A 5,322-nucleotide genomic window follows, 5' to 3' on the forward strand; every position below is an offset into this window, starting at 1 on the left:
TCTTCACTGCTGTAACCACCAAGCCAATCTCCACTTCTGCAACCACCAAACCTACTATCCACTGCTGCATCCCCAAACCCCATGCTCCACTTCTGCAACCATCATGCATACTCTCCTCTGCTGTAACCCCCAAGCCCACGCTCAACTGCTGCAACCATCAAGCCCATGCTCCACTGCTGCAACCCTTCATCCCATGCTCCACTGCTTCAAACGAAAAGCCCATTCTCCACTGCTGCAACCATCATGCCTACTGTCCACTTCTGCAACCCCGAAGACCACGCTAAAATGCTGCAACCATCAAGCCAAAGCTCCACTGCTGCAAACCCCAAGCTAATCTCCACTGCTGCAACCCCCAAGCCAATCTCCACTACCTCAACCACCAAGAATACTGTCCACTGCTGCAACCCGACGCCCACAATCAACTGCTGCAACTATCAAGACCATGGTCCACTGCTGCAACCCCCAAGCCAATCTCCACTGCTGCAACCCCCAAGCCAGTCTTCACTGCTGCAACCCAAGGCCCACAATCAACTGCTGCAACTACCAAGACTGCTGAAACCCACTGCTGAAACCCAAAACCTCATGCTCCACTGCTGCAGCCCCCAAGCCTACTTTCCACTGCTGCAACCCCTAAGACCGTGCTCCACTGCTGAAACCCCAAAACCCATGCTCCACTGCTGCAATCACCAAGCCTACTTTCCACTGCTGCAACACCTAATAACGTACTCCATTGCTGCAACCACCAAGCCTACAGTCCACTGCTGCAACCCCAAACCCACACTCATCTGCTGCAACCCCCAAGCCAATCTCCACTTCTGCAACCACCAAGCGTACTGTCCACTGCTGCAACCCCTAAGCCCGTGCTCCAATACTGCAACCCCAAAGCCCATGCTCCACTGCTGAAACCGCAAGCTAATCTCCAGTGCTGCAACTACCTAGCCTAACGTCCAATGCTGCAACCCCAAATCATCGCTCAACGGCTGCAAACACCAAACCCATGATCCACTGCTTCAACCCCCAAGCCAATTTCCACTGCTGCAACCCCAAGTCCACAGTCAACTGCTGCAACCACCAAGCCAATTTCCACTGCTACAACCACCAAACAATCTCCACTGTTGCAACCACCCAGCCTACTGTGCACTGCTGCAAACCCTAAGACCGTGCTACACTGCTGCAACCCCAAATCCCATGCTCCACTGCTGCAACCTCCAAGCAATCTCCACTGCCTCAACCATCAAGCCTACTGTCCACTGCTGCAACCCGAAGCCCACAATCAACTGCTGCAACTACCGAGCCCATGCTCCACTTCGGCAACCATCATGCATACTCTCCTCTGCTTCAACCCCAAAGACCACTCTCAACTGCTGTAACCAACAAGCCCATGCTCCATTGCTACATACACCAATCCTACTGTCCACTGCTGCAACCCCCAAGTCCGTGCTCCACTGCTACAACCCCAAACCCCATTCTCCACTGCTGAAACCCCCAAGCCAATCTTCACTGCTGCAACCACCAAGCCTACTGTCCGCTGCTGCAACCCCCAATCCCATGATCCACTGTTGAATCCACGAAGCCCATGCTCCACTGAAACAACCCCAAAGCTGACTCTCAAATGCTGCAAACACCAAGCCCACTGCTGCAACCCCTAAACAATCTCCACTGCTGCAACCATCAAGCCTACTGTCCACTGCTGCAACCCCCAATCCCATGCTCCACACCTGATACCCCAAAGCCCATGCTCCACTGCTGCAACCATCATGCCTACTGTCCACTTCTACAACCCCAAAGACCATGCTCAAATGCTGCAACCATCGAGCCCAAGCTCCACTGCTGCAACCTCCAAACCTGTGCTCCACATCTGCAATCCCAAAGTCCATGCTGCACTGCTCCAACCTCCAAGCGATATCCACTACTGCAACCACAAAGCCTACTGTCCATGCTGCAACTGCCCAAGTTACTGCTCAAGTTACTGCCCAAGCCCACACTCAACTGCTGCAAGCACCAAGCCCATGCTCCACTGCTGCAACCTGCAAGCCCACACTCCACTGCTTCAACCCCCGAGCCAATTTTCACTATGGCAACGCCAAGCCCACGCTCAACTGTTGCAACCACCAAGCCCATGCTTGACTTCTGCTACCCCCAAGCCAATCTCCACTGCTGCAACCACCAAGCCTACTGTCCACTGCTGCAACACCTAAGACCGTGCTCCACTGCTGCGACCCCAAAGCCCATGTTCCACTGCTGCAACCTCCAAGCGATTTCCATTGCTGCAACCCCAAACCCACACTCAACTGGAACATAGGAACATAGGAAGCTGCCATATACTGAGTCAGACCATTGGTCTATCTAGCTCAGTATTGTCTTCACAGACTGGCAGCAGCTTCTCCAAGGTTGCAGGCAGGAATCTCTCTCAGCCCTATCTTGGAGAGCCAGGGAGGGAACTTGGAACCTTCTGCTCTTCCCAGAGTGGCTTCATCCCCTCAGGGGAATATCTTGCAGTGCTCACATATCAAGTCTCCCATTCATATGCAACCAGGGTAGACCCTGCTTAGCTATGGGGACAAGTCATGCTTGCTACCACAAGACCAGCTCTCCTCCTGCTGCAACCACCAAGCCCATGCTCCACTTCTGCAACCCCAAAGCCAATCTCCACTGCTGCAACCCCCAATCCTGTGCTCCACTGCTGCAACCCTGAGACCTTGGGTTAGGGCGGTATTAAAATGTGCTAAACAAATAGATAATAAATAAATAAATAAAACACAAACGCAATGCTCCACTGCTGCAATCTCCAAGCGATCTCCACTGCTGCAACCACCAAGCCTGCTGTCCACTAGTGCAACCACCAAGGACATGCTCCACTGCGGCAACCCCCAACCAATCCTCACGGATCCAACCACCAAGCCTACTGTCCACTGCTGCAACCAGCATGCCCATGCTCCACTGTGCAACCCCCAAGCCAATCTCCACTGCTGCAAACACCAAGCCTACTGTCCACTGCTGCAACCCCTTAGCCCGTGCTCCAATACTGCAACCCCAAAGCCCATGCTCCACTGCTGCAACCTCCAAGCAATCTCCACTGCCTCAACCACCAAGCCTACTGTCCACTGCTGCAACCCGAAGCCCATGCTCATTTGCTGCAACCACCAAGCCTACTGTCCACTGCTGCAACCCCGAGCCCGTGCTCCACTGCTGCAACCCCGAGCCCATGCTCCACTGCTGCAACCAGCAAGCCCATGATCCTCTGCTGCAACTGCCAAGCCAATCTCCACTGCTCCAACCGCCAAGACTACTGTCCACTGCTGCAATGCCCAAGCCCATGCTCCACTGCTGCAAACCCCAAGCCAATCTCCACTGCTGCAACCCCCAAGCCCGTGCTAAACTGTTGCAACCCCAAAACCCATGCTCCACTGCTGCAACCTCCAAGCCCTCACTCCATCGCTTCAACCCCAGAGCCCATCTCCAGTGCTGCAACAAGCAAGTTCATGCTCCACTGCTGCAAACACCAAATCAACTTCCGCTGCTGCAACCACCAAGCCTACTGTTCACTGCTGCAACCACCAAGCCCACACTCAGCTGCTGCAACCACCAAGCCTGCTGTCCACTACTGCAACCACCAAGGACATGCTCCACTACGGCAACCCCCAACCAATCTTCACGGCTCCAACCACCAAGCCTATTGTCCACTGCTGCAATCAGCATTCCCATGCTCCACTGCTGCAACCCCCAAGCCCGTGCTCTACTTTTGCAACCCCAAATCTCATGCTCCAATGTTTCAACCCCCAAGCCAATCTCCACTGCTGCAACCATCAAGCCTACTGTTGACTGTTATAACCCCAAGCCCGTGCTACACTGCTGCAACCAAAAACCCCATGCTCCACTACATCAACCTCCAAGCAATCTCCACTGCTGCAACCACCAAGCCCACACTCAACTGCTGCAACCACCAAGCCCATGCTCCACTGCAGCAACCCCCATCAATCTCCACTATTGCAACGACCATGCCTATTGTCCACTGCTGCAACCCGAAGCCCACAATAAACTGCTGCAACCACCAAGCACATGCTCCACTGCTGCAACCACCAAGTCTACTGTCCACTGCTACAACCCCCAAGCCCGTGCTCCACTGCTGCAACTCCAAACCCCATGCTCCAATGCTGCAACCTCCAATCCCACACTCCATTGTATCAACCCCCGAGCCCATCTCTACTGATGCAACCACCAAGCCCATGCTCCTCTGCTGCAACTACCGAGCCAATCTCCACTGCTCCAACCGCCAAGACTACTGTCCACTGCTGCAAACCCCAAGCCAATCTCCACTGCTACGACCCCCAAGCCCGTACTAAACTGTTGCAACCCAAAACCCCATGCTCCACTGCTGCAACCTCCAAGCTCTCACTCCATCGCTTCAACCCCAGAGCCCATCTCCACTGCTTCAACAAGCAAACCCATGCTCCACTGCTGCAAACACCAAGTCAATCTCCACTGCTGCAACCACCAAGCCCACTGTTCACTGCTGCACCCCCAGAGCCCAGGCTCCACGGTTGAAACCCCAAACCAATCTCCACTGCTGCAACCCCCAAGCCCGTGCTCTACTTTTGCAACCCCAAATCTCATGCTGCACTGCTGCAACCCCGAAGGCAATCTCCACTGCTGCAACCACAAAGGCTACCATCCACTGCTGCAACGCCAAACCCCATGCTCCACTGCTGCAACCTATAAGCCACACTACTCTGCTTCAACACTGAAGCCTATCTCCACTGCTAGAACCACCAAGCCAATCTCCACTTCTGCAACCACCAAGCCTACTGTAAACTGCTGCAACCCCAAACCCCATGCTCCACTTCTGCAACCATCATGCATACTCTCCTCTACTGCAACGCCCAAGCCCACGCTCAACTGCTGCAACCATCAAGTCCATGTTCCACTGCTACAACCCCAAACCCCATTCTTCACTGCTGCAATCCCCAAACAATCTCCACTGCTGCAACCACCAAGCCTACTTTCCACTGTTGCAACCCCTAAGACCGTGCTCCACTGTTGCAACCCCTAAGACCGTGCTCCACTGCTTCAATCTCCAAGCAATCTCCATTGCTGCAACTACCAAGCCTACAGTTCACTGCTGCAACCACCAAGCCCATGCTCCACTTCTGCAACCACCAAGCCCATGCTCCACTTCTGCAACCACCAGCCAATCTCCACTTCTGCAACCACCAAGCCTACTGTCCACTGCTGCAACCCCCAAGCCTGTGCTCCACTGCTGCCACCCTGAGACCTTGGGTTAGGGCAGTATAAAAATGTGCTAAACAAACAAACAATTAATTA

Source organism: Hemicordylus capensis, chromosome 6, assembly GCF_027244095.1.
Source record: "Hemicordylus capensis ecotype Gifberg chromosome 6, rHemCap1.1.pri, whole genome shotgun sequence".
Lineage (NCBI taxonomy): Eukaryota > Metazoa > Chordata > Lepidosauria > Squamata > Cordylidae > Hemicordylus > Hemicordylus capensis.